The sequence below is a fragment of the Taudactylus pleione genome, unplaced genomic scaffold (assembly GCF_031769625.1).
Source record: "Taudactylus pleione unplaced genomic scaffold, aTauple2 ptg000374l, whole genome shotgun sequence".
Lineage (NCBI taxonomy): Eukaryota > Metazoa > Chordata > Amphibia > Anura > Myobatrachidae > Taudactylus > Taudactylus pleione.
In genome coordinates this window covers 4,315,829-4,333,068 of record NW_028284775.1, presented here as the reverse complement: position 1 = coordinate 4,333,068, position 17,240 = coordinate 4,315,829, and the positions used below count along the sequence as shown (strand labels likewise).

At 48.3% G+C, this 17,240-nt stretch overlaps 1 protein-coding gene across 4 annotated transcripts in view; it reads right to left on the bottom strand.

Annotated features, from left to right (window-relative positions):
* SIRT2 (sirtuin 2) overlaps positions 1–17,240 on the bottom strand; it is a 92,915-nt gene that overhangs the window by 16,971 nt on the left and 58,704 nt on the right. The gene's annotated exons all lie outside the window — the stretch shown is intronic.

Here is a 17,240-nt window from a genome sequence, read left to right as displayed (position 1 = left end):
CCACAGGGATACCATGGCGATGTCCTAAAGCAGTTCCCCTAACGATGGGGGACGCTCCTGAGCAGAAAGGGGAACTTGTTGCCCAAAGGAAGCATCCTGAGAGGCAAAAGTATCAAAGGTGTAGAACCTAAGAAAAGTGTGGACCGAAGACCACGTGGCTGCCTTGCACAATTGTTCAGCAGAGACATCACGACTAAAAGACCACGATGGCCCTACAGACCGAGTAGAATGCGATGTTAGTGTTTGGGACAGGTAGATCAACCTGAGAGATAGTCATATAACCATCGAGCCAGGGTCTGCTTATTAGCTGGCCATCCTTGTTTGTGAAAACCATATAATACAAAAAGAGCATCTGATTTTCTAAGAGTTTGTACGCTCTACATATATATGGAGAGCACAAACTACATCCAGGGAGGCTTAACCTACAGAGAGGCCTTGAGCCTGAAAAGCTGGAACTACAATTTCTTCATTTACATGAAAACGGGACATTACCTTAGGAAGGTAACCCTCCCATGCACGTAGTAACAGCTCTATCCTAGTGAAAAATCAAAAATGGAGAGCGACAAGAGAGCGCTGCCAAATCAGTGACACTGCGTGCAGAAATAATAAGAGTTATGGTAGACTTACCTTTGTTAACTCTTTCATCGAGGTCCACGGGAATTACCTTGGGGTATTAGGTTGGAGTGATCCAGGCACCAAACAGTCAAGCTGTGCATCCCAGAATGCCCTGGTCCTCCTCCCTATAAACCCTGCCCCCGGCAAGTTGGTATTGTAACAAGCCAAAGGCAGGAGAAGGAGAAGAGGAGAAGGAAGGATAATGTACACCAGAAACACTCGAAAAAGAAGAGGGAATCCGTGAATACTGCCGAGATTGCAAGAAGATGACATTCTGCCCAGACCAGAATGTTTGTCACTTCCCTTATGGCTGCCGGACTTTGCATGCCTCCCTGATGGTTGAGGTAGGCTACTGCGGTCGCGTTGTCGTACTGGATCTAGACCGGCCTGCCTTGAAGTAGGTCTTGTGCCAGTTTGAGCGCCTTGTATACTGCATGAAGTTCCAGGATGTTTAAGACAGGTGACTTTCCTGGGTTGTCCATCTTCCCTGAAAAGTATGATGACCTGTCACTGCGACCCATCCGTGGAGGCTGGCATCCGTGGTGAGGAGTACTCAATCTGGTATCCAGAAGGGGCGACCCTTGTCCAGATGAGATGTTTGCAGCCACCATGAGAGCTCCAGCGAGAGACGGATGTCTGTGACCGTGTTAACTGATACTGCCCGTTCCACCGGGAGAGAATCAGTTGTTGCAGCGGCCTGGAGTGGAACTGAGCATATTCCACCACATCGAAGGTGGATAACCATGGACCCCAGAACCTGCATTGCTGAGTGGATAGATACCCACCGATTGCAGAGAAATTTGCGCACACGCAATTGGAGGGCCAAAATCTTGTCTCTTGGCAGAAATATTTTTTGTGCCAGAGAATCCAGGAGTGCACCTACATGTACCATCCACTGTATTAGAGAAAGAGAAGACTTTCCAATTGATCCAGCCGTGCATCTGTAGGCAGGCAATGGTCAGTCTGAGATGATGTAACACAGCTGGAGACTGTGCCAATATCAGGAGGTCATCCAAGTATGGCAGTATTCTGACTCCCTGACGCCTGAGGTGGGCCGTCATCATTATTTTGGTAAAGACCCGAGGGGCCGTTGACAGACCAAAGGGCAGTGTCTGAAATTGGAAATGTTGCTGCAGAACAGCAAACCGTAGAAACCTTTGGTGGGATGGTGTAATAGGCACATGCAGATAAGCATCCTGAATGTCCAGCGACACCATAAAATCCCCAGGTTCTATTGCCAGAATAATTGACCGAAGAGTTTCCATACGGAACTTGGGCACATGGCTAAATCTGTTGAGGTATTTTAGATTAAGAATAGGCCGGTAGGACCCGTTGGGCTTCTGAATCAAAAACAGATTGGAATAATAACCCCTTCTTTGTTGGGCCAAATGAACTAGGATTATCACTCTTGAACCCAGCAGGGAATGAATGGCCTCCTGAAGGGCTACGGCCTTGGTAGAAACTTATGGGGGAGTTGTACAAAAAAAAACACTTCTGGGAGGGGGACATTTCCGGAAAATAAAGGCGTACCCCTGAAAGAACACTTCTCGGACCCAGGCATATGTTGTTTGATGCCAGGCATCCGCAAACTGAAGAAGTCGGCCTGCTACCTTGGAATACCCCAGGATGAGGTCCACCCCATCAGGGAGAAGGTTTGTCATCCGTCTTGGAAGCTGGACGTCTGATCGACCAAGATCTCTTAGATTGCGGCTTGGTGATCCTGTGAGAACTGGATTGTCTGGAGAAAGACTGCCCTTTTGCCTTTCCTTGAGGGCAAAAGGACCGAAAAGAGGACTGTCTAGGCTTAGAGGTAGCCATTGAGGGCAGACCGGCCGATTTAGAGGCTGCCAGAGTAGCCACAATCTTATCCAATTCTGTTTCAAACAATATGTCTCCAGCAAAGGGTAGGGATTCCAGCTCCTTCTGGAGCCCGCATCTGCTTTCCAGGTCCTTAGCCAAAGGGCTCTGCAACTGAAGTAGCTGATGCCTTAGAAGCCAGAAGTCCAGCGTCTAATGCCGCTTCACCCGAATAGGAGGCAGCTTACAGAATATGGGAGATACTCTTTCAGATGCTTCCAGAGAACAGCTGACAATTATCTTCCAGTGCCCCTGTCCATTCTTCAATGGCCTTAGATACCCAGGCCGTGGCCATAGCCGGGCAGGTAACAGACAATGCACATACAGATTTGAGACAGCTGCGCCGACGGGGGTAGATTGAGCAGCAGCACGGGTGTCCATTAGGACACTTAGCGCTGCTTGCTCAAAAAAAAAAAACCTCCTGAATTCTGAGCACCAAACGGAAAATGGAATTGCCTGGGGGAGGGGTATATAGGGAGGAGGACAAGGGCATTCTGGGATGCACAGCTTGACTGTTTGGTGGCTGGATCACTCCATCCTAATACCCCAAAGTAATTCCTGTGGACCTTATGGATCCTGAAGAAGAAAGTGTTTTCACTGTCAACCATTTCAAATCTACAGAGTCCAAAGGTTCAAATGTGGGATTTTGTAGCCCCTTAAGAACCAAAAGACAGATCCCACGGTGCTACTGGTGGGACAAAAGGAGGCTGAACTCGCAGAACTCCCTGAAAAAAATTTCTAACATCTGGTAATGAAGCAATCTTCCTCTGGAACCTGGCGGTCAATGCAGAAACCAGCACTCTCAAAGTGGCCAGCCCGGAGAAAATCCAGTACCCTGTGGGAACACCATTGATAAAAAGAATGCCAAATCCTGTAATAAATACGGGTAGAGGCAGGCTTCCGTGCCCTAATCATAGTTTGAATCACCGAACTTTAGAAACAGTTAGCTATTAAGATGGAAGATTCAAGAGCCACGCAGTCAAAGCCAGACGCGGTAAGTCCGGATACCAGCAGGGACCCTGTGTTAACAGATCCTGCCATGGAGGAAGAGGATACGGACGGTATAGATAGATTCTGTATGTCGGTGAACCAATGACGTCTGGGCCAAGCTGAAGCCACTAGTATTACTGTTCCTCCTTCCTGTTTGAATTTCCTGAGGGCTTTTGGGATGAGGGAAATTGGAGGAAAGAGATACATCAGCTTGAAGTCCCATATTACTGCCAGTGCGTCCACGAAGACTGCTGATGGGTCTTTGGACCTGGACTCGTACCTGGGGACCGTGTGGTTGTGACGTGATGCCATGAAATCTATGTCTGGTAGACCCCATTTGTTCACCAAGAGCTGAAACACTCCCGGGTGTAGAGCCCACACCTAGGGATGTATGTCCTGACTTAGGAAGCCTGCTTCCAAATTGAAAACTCCCGGTATGAATATTGCCGAGATGGCCGAAGGTGATGTTCTGCCCACATCAGAACCTTTGTCACTTCCTTCATGGCTGCATGACTTAGTGTGCCTCCCTGATGTTTGGGATAGGCCACTGTAGTCGCATTGTCGGACTGGATCTGGACCGGTCTGCCCTGGAGCAGGTTCTGTGCCAAGATAAGTGCTTTGTATACTGCTCGCAGTTCCACAATATTTATTGGTAGGTGACTTTCCTGATTTATCCATCTTCCCTGAAAGGTGTGATGACCTGTCACTGCTCCCCATCCACGAAGACTGGAGTCCGTGGTGAGTAGCACCCAATTCGAAATCCAAAATGGGCGCCCTTTGTCCAGATGATCCTTTCTTAGCCACCACAGGAGGGAGAGCTGAACCTCTGGAGTGAGAAGAATCCTCTGGGACTTTATTAGATGATACTGTCCGTTTCACCTGGAGAGAATCAATTTTTGCAGAGGGCTAGAATGAAACTGAGCATATCCCACCATGTTGAAGGTAGATACCATTGATCCCAGGACCTGCATCGCTGATAGAATGGATACCCTTAGCAGTTTGCATACTCTCAATGATAGGGCCTCAATCTTGTCCTATGGTAGAAAGACCCTTTGTGTCTGACTCCAGAAGTGCTCCCAGATGTACCATCTGCTGTGTTGGAGAAAGAGAGGACTTCTTCCAATTGAAGATCCAGCCATGCTTTTGTAGGCAGGCTATGGTCAGCTGAAGATGGTGTTGTAAAACAACTGGAGTGTGTTCCAATATCAGAAGGCCATCCAGATATGGTAGTATTCTGACTCCCTGATGCCTGAGATAGGCCATCATGACTGCCATTATCTTCGTAAATACCTGAGGGGCTGTTGATAGGCCAAAGGGCAGCGCCTGGATTTGTTAATGTTGCTGTAGGACAGCAAACCGTAGAAATTGTTGGTGGGATGGCATAATAGGAACATGCAGATATGCATCCTGAATGTCCAGAGAAACCATAAAATCCCCAGGTTCCATTGACAAAATAATTGACTTGGGCACATGGATAAACCTGATGAGAGAGTTTTTAAACTTAGAATAGGGTGATGATCGGTTTCTGAACCAAAAACAGATTGGAATAATAACCCCTTCCTTGTTGTAACACAGGAACCAGTATTATTGCCCCTGCCTGCGGCAGGGAGTAAATGGCCTCCTGGAGGGCCACTTTGATTGCACCTGATGGAGGAATTGTGCAAAAAAACTTCTAGGGAGGATCCCTCCGGAAAGTGAAAGCATACCCCTGAGAGAGACCAATTCTCGGACCCAGGCATCTGTTTGATGCCAGTAATCCGCAAACTAAAGAAGTAGTCCCCCATACCCTGGTATCCCCCAGGAAAAGGCCCGCCCCATCAGGCCGAGGGATTGTCGTCCGGCTTAAAAGCTGGACGTCCATTAAAAGGTAAGGATTCCAGAGCCTTCTATGATCCTGTATCAGCTTTCTTAACCAAAGGACCCTGAGCGCCACTACTGACGCCCTAGAAGCTAAAATTCCCGCATCTTCTGCCGCTCCTCCCAAATAGGAGACAGCTTCTCGTATGTGGGAGGGAGATATACTTCATCTTTTCTCTGGTAGAATATGGTAGAGAGTCTTCCAATGCCCCCATCCATTCTTCAACAAATTTGGCTACCCAGGCTCCAGCCATAGCTGGACAAGTAACCGTAACATCCTGATGATGAAAATATTGCCTTAAGATATGTTTTAATTTTCCTATCTGTAAAATCCTTAAGAGAAGATGCTGACGGAATAGGCAACATAGCATTTTTGGCCAAGTGCGTCACGTGAGCATCCACCGTAGGAGGTACCTCCCACTTAGTACATTCACAAGCTGGGAAAGGTTACAACTGTTATTCTTTTATGCACATAAAACAGTTTATCCAAGTTACCCCATGCCTCTTCCATAAAGCTCAGTGAGCTGCTCAGATTTAGGAAACTCAGTTTTGACAACCTTCTTGTGTTTAAACACCGGAGCCTTCTTACTAGGGGAGGGTTCATCATCCTGAATATCTAAGATTGATTTAACCACCCTCACCAAAGAAGGAGCATCCACTAGGTGAATGTGCTGAGCGCCAGTGTGCTCCCTGGGTGAATGCGCTGGGCGCCAGGGTGCTCCCTGGGTGAATTCGCTGAGCAACAGTGTGCTCCCTGGGTGAATGCGCTGGGCGCCAGGGTGCTCCCTGGGTGAATGTGCTGGGCGCCAGGGTGCTCCCTGGGTGAATGTGCTGGGCGCCAGGGTGCTCCCTGGGTGAATGTGCTGGGCGCCAGGATGCTCCCTGGGTGAATGTGCTGGGCGCCAGGGTGCTCCCTGGGTGAATGTGCTGGGCGCCAGGGTGCTCCCTGGGTGAACGTGCTGGGCGCCAGGGTGCTCCCTGGGTGAATGTGATGTGCCTGTCCGAGCATCTTGGGCACTGTTCATTAATTACAATGAGAAGTAAAATGTGGAAATGTTTTTTTCAGGAAGTTGCACAAATTCAGTTTGCAAATGTACAAACAAACAAGAAATTCACATGAAATATGTAATACCACAGCCTATTCAGTGCCAAGTGTTATTTCAGAGCTAAAATGCTTTGTTTGTTTAAAAAAAAAAAAAAAAAAAAATATATATATATATATATATATATATATAATATATACACAGTCAGGTGTTGGGACAATATTGGGACATTGACCGAATTTTCATATTTTGGCTTCTATTCACCACCACAATGGCTTTGAAATAAAACAAACAAGATGTGCTTTAACTGCAGACTTTCAGATTTAATTTGAGGGTAATTACATCCAAAACAGGTGAACGGTCTAGGAATTACAACGGTTTCTATATGTGCCTCCCACTTTTTAAGGGGCCAAAAGTAATGGGACAAACTAAACAATCCTAAATCTAACTTTCACTTTTTAATACTTTGTTGCAAATCCTTTGCAGACAATTACAGCCTGAAGTCTGGAACGCATAGACATCACCAGACGCTGGGTTTCATCCCTGGTGATGCTCTGCCAGGCCTCTACTGCAAATGTCTTCAGTTCCTGCTTGTTCTTGGGGCATTTTCCCATCAGTTTTGTCTTCATCAAGTGAAATGCATGCTCTATCGGATTCAGGTTAAGGGATTGACTTGGCCATTGAATAACATTCCACATTTTAGCCTTAAAAAACTCTTTAGTTGCTTTTGCAGTATGCTTCGGGTCATTGTCCATCTGCACTGTGAAGCGCCGTCCAATGAGTTCTGAAGCATTTGACTGAATATGAGCATATAATATTGCCCAAAACACTTCAGAATTCATTCTGCTGCTTTTGTCAGCAGTCACATCATCAATAAATACAAGGGAACCAGTTCCATTGGCAGCCATACATGCCCACGCCACTGATGAGGTGGTGGTAGTTTTGGATCATGAGCAGTTTCTTTCCTTCTCTTCTCTTCCATCACTCTGGTACAAGTTGATCTTTGTCTCATCTGTCAATAGGATGTTGTTCCAGAACTGTAATGGCTTTTTTAGATGTTGTTTGGCAATCTCTAATCTGGTCTTCCTGTTTTTGAGGCTCACCAATGGTTTACATCTTGTGGTGAACCCTCTATATTCACTCTTGTGAAGTCTTCTCTTGATTGTTGACTTTGACACATATACACCTACCTCCTGAAGAGTGTTCTTGATTTGGCCAACTGTTGTGAAGGGGTTTTTCTTCACCAGGGAAATAATTCTTCTGTCATCCACCACAGTTGTTTTCTGTGGTCTTCCGGGTCTTTTGGTGTTGCTGAGCTCTCCGGAGCGTTCTTTCTTTCTAAGAATGTTCCAAACAGTTGATTTGGCCACACCTAATGTTTTTGCTATCTCTCTGATGGGTTTGTTTTCATTTTTCAGCCTAATGATGGCTTGCTTCACTGATAGTGACAGCTCTTTGGATCTCATATTGAGAGTCAACAGCAACTAATTCCAAATGCAAATGTCACACCTAGAATCCACTCCAGACCTTTTACCTGCTTAATTGATAATGAAATAATGAAGGAATAGCCCACACCTGTCCATGAAATAGCTTTTGAGTTGATAGTCCCATTACTTTTGGCCCCTAAAAAATATGAGATATGGTAAGAACTTACCTTTGTTATCTCAATTTCTACGAAGTCCATAGGGTACCACAGGATACCTTGGGTGTGACGTCAGTCATCGGGCACCATAGAGTTAAGCTTTCAGCCTCCCAGGATGCACTAGGGTCCCCCTCCTATACTCCGCCCACGAGCCAAGGCATCTCTGTTTTGTACCAAGCCATAGGCCGGAGGAGGAGAAGGAAGAGAGAGAAAAAAAGATCTGGATACACACAAGAATCACATTCTCACCAGAGGGAGACGGAAAAACCGGTGACCAGAGCAAAGCCCATCTGCAGCACAGGTGCGACAGGGCGGGAGTCCTGTGTAACCCTATGGACTTCGTAGAAATAGAGATAACAAAGGTAAGTTCTTACCATATCTCATATTTTCTACTTCAGGGTCCATAGGGTATCCACAGGATACCTTGGGGATGTCCCAAAGCAGTATCCTTTAAGGGTGGGGACGCTCCTTTGCTGAAAGGACAATCCGCCGCCCCAAGGAAGCATCCTGAGAGGCGAAGGTGTCAAACCTGTAATACCTCACGAAGGTATGGACAGAGGACCACGTAGCAGCCTTGCAGATCTGGACTGCAGAGGCACCACGTCGAGCTGCCCACGAAGGACCCACAGACCTAGTGGAATGAGCCTTCACAGAAGAAGGAACCGGCAGGCCTTCATGAAGATAAGCTTCAGAAATAGCCATACGGATCCAGGCTGCCAAAGTTTGCTTTGAAGCAGGCCAACCCTTTTTACGAAAGCCATAGAGGATAAACAAGGCGTCCGACTTCCTAAACGAAGAAGTGCGGTCAACATAAGTCATTAAGGCCCGCACAACATCCAAAGTGGCCTCACCCACTGAAAGGCCAGATGTGTTAAAAGCCGGAACAACTATTTCCTCGTTAACCTGAAACTGGGAAACAACTTTGGGAAGAAATTCAGGACGAGTGCGTAACACTGCCCTGTTCACATGAAAAATCAAGAAAGGGGGTCTACAAGAAAGAGCCCCTAAATCAGAAACACGTCTGGCCGAAGCTATGGCCAGAAGGAAAACAGTCTTAGCTGTTAGCCATTTAAGATCCACTGAGCCCAGTGGTTCAAACGGCGGTCCCTGGAGAGCCCTCAGGACCACAGTCAAGTCCCAAGGCGCAACAGGTGGAACAAAAGGCGGCTGAATTCGCAGAACGCCCTGCATAAAGGTGCGCACATCAGGGATTGTAGCAATCCTACGGTGAAACCAGACAGACAGGGCCAAAACCTGTACCTTCAAAGAAGCAAGGCAAAGCCCATGGTCTAGTTCCGCTTGTAGGAAGGAGAGTATCTGAGACAGGCGAAACTCCCGCGGTGCATAACCTCTCGGTCGACACCACTGGAAGAACGTATGCCACACACGATGATATATCCTCGCGTTAGACTGTTTCCGAGCTCTTAACATGGTACGCACTACAGAGCTGGAAAACCCCCTGGACCTTAACATGGCTGTCTCAACAGCCACGCCGTCAAAGACAGCCGAGTCAGGTCCGGGTGAAGACAAGGACCCTGCGACAGAAGGTCTGGTCGTAGCGGCAACCGCAGAGGACTGTCCACGGACAGACCCTGAAGGTCTGAGAACCAGTGCCCTCTGGGCCATGCGGGAGCTATCAACAGGAGCGTCCCTCCTTCCTGTTTGAATTTCCGGATTACCCGTGGAAGAAGGGAAACCGGAGGAAACAGGTAAGCGAACCGGAACGTCCACCAGACGGACAGAGCATCCACCAGAGACGCCTTTTCGTCTCTTGTGCGAGACCCGTACACCGGCAACTTGTTGTTGTGCCGGGACGCCATGAGGTCGATCTCTGGAAGACCCCACTTGTCCACCAGCAGTTGAAAAACGTCCGGGTGCAGGGACCATTCCCCCGGATGAACGTCCTGGCGACTGAGAAAGTCTGCCTCCCAATTTAGCACTCCCGGGATGAAGACAGCTGATATAGCCGGAAGATTGCTCTCCGCCCATACCAGGAACCGAGACACCTCTACGAGAGCTGCCCGACTTCGGGTTCCTCCTTGCCGGTTTATGTAGGCCACGGTGGTAGCGTTGTCCAACTGGACCAGCACTGGGCGACCCTGGAGAACCCGATGCGCCTGCTGGAGAGCACTGAAGACCGCTCGGAGTTCCAAGATATTTATTGGAAGCTCTGCTTCTGTCGGAGTCCACCTGCCCTGGAACAAGTGTGGACCTGAAACTGCTCCCCAGCCCCGAAGACTGGTGTCCGTTGTCAACAGGACCCAATTCAGTACCCAGAACGGACGACCCTTGTTGAGATGGGTCGTCTGCAACCACCAGGCAAGGGACAGGCGAACCTCCGGGGTGAGCACTATCGTCTGGGATTTTAGAGACTGAGGCAGTCCGATCCATTTGGACAGGATTAGGTACTGCAGAGGTCTGGAGTGAAACTGGGCATATTCCACCATGTCGAACACCGACACCATGGAGCCCAGTAACCTCATTGCCGAGTGTAGAGACACCCGGCGGCTGTGCAGGCAACTGCGCACCCTCGACTGTAAGGCAGAGATCTTTTCCCCCCGTCACAAAGATCCTTTGCTATCCCGAGTCCAATAAGGCTTCGAGGTGCAGAATCCGCTGAGACGGGATTAGAGTGGACTTCTGCCAGTTTATCAACCAGCCGTGCCTGTGCAGTAGGGCAATGGTCAGGTCCAGGTGACGCAGAAGGAGCTCCGGCGATACTGCCACTAAGAGAAGGTCGTCCAAGTACGGCAACATGCGGACTCCCTGCAGCCGCAGAGAAGCCGCCATGACCGCCATCACCTTGGTGAACACACGCGGTGCTGTCGCCAGGCCAAAAGGCAACGCCCGAAACTGAAAATGGTCGCTGCGGATTGCAAACCTGAGCAACTGTTGATGGCGCAAAAGAATAGGGACATGCAGGTAAGCGTCCTGTATATCCAATGACACCATGTAGTCCCCAGGTTCCAGCGCCAGAATGATGGACCGTAGGGTCTCCATCCGAAACTTCGGCACCCGCAAAGACTTGTTGAGAGCTTTGAGGTTGAAAATCGGACGATACGACCCATTGGGTTTCTGCACCAAAAACAGATTGGAATAGAAACCCTGGCCCCTCTGGGAGAATGGAACAGGCACTATAACTCCAGCCTGGAGCATAGTGTGTAAGACCTTCCGCAGCTCCGTGGCCTTGTTCCGGTCTGATAGTAGACCCGTGGTGAAAAATCGAGCCGGGGGTCTGTGCCGGAAGGAGGGGGCATACCCGTGGGAGACCACCTCGAGAACCCAAGTGTCTGTCGTAGTGACCGACCAACACTGGGCGAACTGCAGCAGGCGGCCTCCCACTTTGGGATCCCCCAAAGGGAGGCCCGGACCGTCAGGCCGCAGGCTCGTCATCTGGCTTAGGGGCCGGACGTCTGGTACTCCAGGCCTGCTTCCGGGGCTTGGCCGATTTCTTGGGGCCAGCCTGTCGGGGAAAAGACTGTGGTTTGGGCCTGCCCTGGGCCCTATAAGACCGAAAGGACGATGGTCCTGAACCAGAAGGGAAAGCAGCCGACGGGAGACATGCTGATTTAGCTGCCGCCAGTGTGGCTACAATCTTGTCCAGATCTGGACCGAAGAGAACTTCTCCGTTAAAGGGCAACGCCTCCAAACCCTTTTTGGAATCAGCGTCCGCCTTCCAGGATCGCAACCACAAGGTGCGACAAGCAGCCACCGCTGCCGAAGAAATTCGAGACGCCAGGGTACTAATGTCTAAGGCCGCCTCGTTGATATAAGTGGCCGAATCACGGAGATTACCAATCAACTCCGCATGCTCAGCCGGAATCGAAGGACACCTCCAACGTATCCGCCCAGCGCTCCATAGCTCTGGCAACCCAGCAAATGGCCATAGCCGGCCGCGCTGCCCCCCCGCAAGTGAATAAGCGGACTTCAGGCAGATCTCCACCTTGCGGTGCGTAGCATCCTTAAGGGAGGACATGGATGGCACTGGTAATGTGGCACTACGGACAAGACGTGTCACATGAGAATCCACCTGTGGAGGGGATTCCCACTTTGCAAAATAATTATCCGCGAACGGATAAGCCACCGCCAGACGCCTCTGCGGCTGGTATCGCTTGCCAGGCTGTTTCCACGCCTCCTCTAAATGGTCCACCAACTGACCCAAAAGAGGAAAGACTGTGGCGTCACCCTTCACATCCTTAAAAAAGGCGTACTTGGATTTAGCCGCTGGGGGAACTTCGTCCCCAATCACCAAGGCTGTGTGGACTGCCCGAATAAGTCCAGGAATATACACCTTGGACCTAGCGTCCGCTTCCTTAGTACGGAGAGGTTCCTGATCGGAAGGATCCAGAATCTCCCCGTCATCAGACGTCCCTTCGTCATCCTCATAAGGAGCCGACAGAGACGCCACCGGCCGTTTATGTGGCCGCATCACAGACTCCCCTTGCAACACAGCCGACAAGAGTTAACCCACGCCGGCTCCTGAGAAACCGGGAGGGGGGAAATAGGGAGACTGCGTGGTACCACCAATTGTCTTGGGAAACCCTGCATGGGTGACGACACCACTGATTGCTGGGACAAACCCATCTGCGTAAACGCGGGCTGCGGAGCTAACTGGCCCACTAAGGTTGTAAACGCCTGAGCGAAACAAGCCCAGGGCGGCTCCTGTACCGGTGCTGTAACTGTAAGAGGCCGCGCCAACAACAAACACTGCTGGCATAGGCCCTCCGTGCTACCCTCCCCCTCCGCTAAAGGTACTTTACACTTAGTACACTGCAGCCGGAGAGGAAAGTCACTTTCAGACATGATGGTAGAAAGTATGTGACCCCTCTCACCAATTTTTTTAAAATGGCGAGAGACCACCCTGCAGCACCGCACCGCAAGGGCTTTAGCAGAAAGAACAGGGACAGTAATAAGGCTGACAGTCAGAAAGGAAAGTACAGGCAGCAGCGCTAGCACAGTCACATACAATGCAAAGAAAATCAATTCCTGCACTAACAGCGCTGAGAAATCAACTACACAGAGTCTGGTAGGACACAGAGCTGCATACACAGACCTGACCACAGCGGAGGAGAGGTATGCGGGGGGACCCAGACCACGATGCCTCCGTCCAGACTTCCAGCAGCGTTCACCATGCGTTCTGAAGATGGCCGCCGAGGAGCAGAGAGGAGGCTGGCCTGGGGGAGGAGCGCTGCCACAGGGCCAGTCGGCGTGTTGCAGAGAGGGCTGTGTGCAGCGGGGGAGGCGCCGGCTGTGAGACAGGGAAAGCGTGCTCCCCTGGCATGCATTTAACCCCTGGGATGCTGCAGCGCTACCGCTCTGCCGCGGTCCTGCTGTCCCAGGGGGGTAGTGGAAGCGCAGGTTAGTACCTGGCTCCACGCTGCAGCCAGTCCCCAGGGAGCCCCCTGCCTGGGGACTTTTGGACCATGTATCAGCGGGGACCCACCGCGGGACCCCGCTGCTTACCTTGCTGCCCCCCTTGAGTCCGACCATGGTCCTAAACATCTGGGGTCACCGCTAGCTGTGACCCCAGATGCTTACCAGCATCCCCGGATCGGTACCGGCGGGGGTGTAGGGAAGACAGCATGGACGGCAAAACTGACTGTCCATGCTGTACTTCCAGATGTGCAGCCACAGCTGCAAAATGAAAACTTCAGGGGCTCTTCATGGCCCCCCTCTAACAGGTGCCTCCGACTCCGGCCGGGCACCGAACTAAACTGAGATGCCTTGGCTCGGGGGCGGGGTATAGGAGGGGGACCCTAGTGCATCCTGGGAGGCTGAAAGCTTAACTCTATGGTGCCCGATGACTGACGTCACACCCAAGGTATCCTGTGGATACCCTATGGACCCTGAAGTAGAAAAGTGGGAGCCACATATAGAAACCATTGTAATTCCTACACCGTTCACCTGATTTGTATGTAATTATCCTCAAATTAAATCTGAAAGTCTGCAGTTAAAGCACATCTTGTTTGTTTCATTTCAAAGCCATTGTGGTGGTGAATAGAGGCCAAAATATGAAAATTCTGTCAATGTCCCAATATTTATGGACCTGACTGTGTGTGTGTATGTGTGTGTATATATATATATATATATATATATATATATATATATATATGTATGTATGTATGTATGTCAGGTCCATAAATATTGGAACATTGACAGAATTTTCGTATTTTGTCCTCTATTCACCACCACAATGGCTTTGAAATGAAACAAACAAGATGTGATTTAACTGCAGACTTTCAGATTTAATTTGAGGGTAATTACATCCAAATCAGGTGAACGGTGTAGGAATTACAACGGTTTCTATATGTGCCTCCCACTTTTTAAGGGGCCAAAAGTAATGGGACAAACTAAACAATCCTAAATCTAACTTTCACTTTTTAATACTTTGTTGCAAATCCTTTGCAGACAATTACAGCCTGAAGTCTGGAACGCATAGACATCACCAGACACTGGGTTTCATCCCTGGTGATTGCTCTACCAGGCCTCTACTGCAAATGTCTTCAGTTCCTGCTTGTTCTTGGGGCATTTTCCCTTCAGTTTTGTCTTCATCAAGTGAAATGCATGCTCAATCGGATTCAGGTCAGGGGATTGACTTGGCCATTGCATAACATTCCACTTTTTAGCCTTACAAAACTCTTTGGTTGCTTTTGCAGTATGCTTCGGGTCATTGTCCATCTGCACCATGAAGAGCTGTCCAATGAGTTCTGAAGCATTTGACTGAATATGAGCATATAATATTGCCCGAAACACTTCACAATTCATTCTGCTGCTTTTGTCAGCAGTCACATCATCAATAAATACAAGGGCATTGGCAGCCATACATGCCCACGCCATGATACTACCAGCACCATGCTTCACTGATGAGGTGGTATGTTTTGGATCATGAGCAGTTCCTTTCCTTCTCTTCCCATCACTCTGGTACAAGTTGATCTTTGTCTCATCTGTCAATAGGATGTTGTTCCAGAACTGTAATGGCTTTTTTAGATGTTGTTTGGCAAACTCTAATCTGGTCTTCCTGTTTTTGTGGCTCACCAATGGTTTGCATCTTGTGGTGAACCCTCTATATTCACTCTTGTGAAGTCTTCTCTTGATTGTTGACTTTGACACATATACATCTACCTCCTGGAGAGTGTTCTTGATTTGGCCAACTGTTCTGAAGGGGTTTTTCTTCACCAGGGAAATAATTATTTTGTCATCCACCACAGTTGCTTTCCGTGGTCTTCCGGGTCTTTTGGTGTTGCTGAGCTCTCCGGTGTGTTCTTTCATTTTAAGAATGTTCCAAACAGTTGATTTGGCCACACCTAATGTTTTTGCTATCTCTCTGATGGGTTTGTTTTGATTTTTCAGCCTAATGATGGCTTGCTTCACTGATAGTGACAGCTCTTTGGATCTCATATTGAGAGTTGACAGCAACTGATTCCAAATGCAAATGTCACACCTAGAATCAACTCCAGACCTTTTACCTGCTTAATTGATAATGAAATAATGTGGAAATAGCCCACACCTGTCCATGAAATAGCTTTTGAGTTGATAGTCCCATTACTTTTGGCCCCTTAAAAAGTGGGAGGCACATATTGAAACTGTTGTAACTCCTACACCGTTCACCCGATTTGGGATGTAATTACACTCAAATTAAATCTGAAAGTCTGCAGTTAAAGCACATCTTGTTTGTTTCACTTCAAAACCATTGTGGTGGTGAATAGAGGCCAAACTCTGAAAATTCTGTCAATGTCCCAATATTTATGGACCTGAGTGAGTGTGAGTGTGAGTGTGTGTGTGTGTGTGTGTAATGTTGTAGCCTCATACTAAAGTAGACATTGGCTTGGTATTCAGCATCGGGCACTTTGTGAAATGGGAAATTACAGTATGATGCTCCCACATATACAAGTTCAACAACTAAAAAAACAAGTAACGTTAATAACATAAAACAGATCTCGGTGTGTGTTACTTTTCATTTTTTTATACAAAGGAGATCTTGCCGGGATTAATATTTTATTAAAGAAATAGTTAAGTTATTTAGTAAATGCTTTTTACTCCGTTATGTCATATTGGGGAGCAGCAGTGTTGGTGTAATGGCTACAGCACTATGGTCTTGGGTTTGAGTCCCACCAACGTCCTGTGTGGAGTTTGTATGTGTTCCCTGAATGCGTTGGTTTCAGAGTACTCTGGTTTCCACCCCAAATCCTAAAACATACTGTTCTGTTAATTGGAAGACAAAATACTAACCTTATTGTACTGTATGTACATGAGGTAGGGAACATGGATTGTAAGCTCCACTGGGGCAGAAATATTGTCTGTATAATACTGTGGATTAGGTGTACACTATATAAAGAACTAAGTAATAAATAAAACTGCTGCTCCATACTTGTTAAATTACATGTAACGTAGCAATCAATGCCACTACAGACCTCTCCTGCCATCTTGTGGCAGCCTTTACGATAACTCTGGGTAAAAGAAAAAGCAGATATAACTGGAAGCTTGGCTTTTAAACTAATGTACAGATGACTATTTCTATTCATAAGTCAGGGGAAGGCAATGCTGGAACAACACTATTACATGCACTGAATTACCCGATTGCTGTACTTGTTACGGCTCAGCTATGGTGAGTGCTTAATCCTTTTGCACCAAGTGTCTGAAACTATGTCAATCCATAGGTCATTGCTTAGGCCAGGGGTGTTCAACATACAGCCTTACAGCTGTTGTGGAACTTCACATCCCAGCATGCCCTGCCAGTTTTGCTTTTACGGCATGCTGGGATGTGTAGTCAAACAGCCCTTCTAAGCGCTCCAGGTCCCAGGCTTCTCTGATAGCACCGGGAGTCTTTGTTTGGCGAATATGCGACTTAATCGCAGTGCGATGTGACCAGGACGCACCAGGAAACTGCTGTTTACTGCAGCACTTATATATCTATATGCAACTCAGAGGTCTATTTACGAAGCCTTGGTTGGAGATAAAGTGAACGGAGATAAAGTACCAACCAACCAGCTCCTGTCATTTTCAAACATAACCTGTGACATGGCAGTTAGGAGCTGATTGGCCGGTACTTTATCTCCGTTTACTTTTTTCCATCAGAGGCTTCGTAATTAGACAAGGTCTCTGAACCTATATGTAAAATACTCCGATGAGGCCACTACTTTTTTCCATGCCAAGTTCCGTTGTGCGTCATATACAGACTCTGTTGCACACAGATATACAAGTGTTGCATATCAAATTAAGCAGCAGAGTCTCCTGGT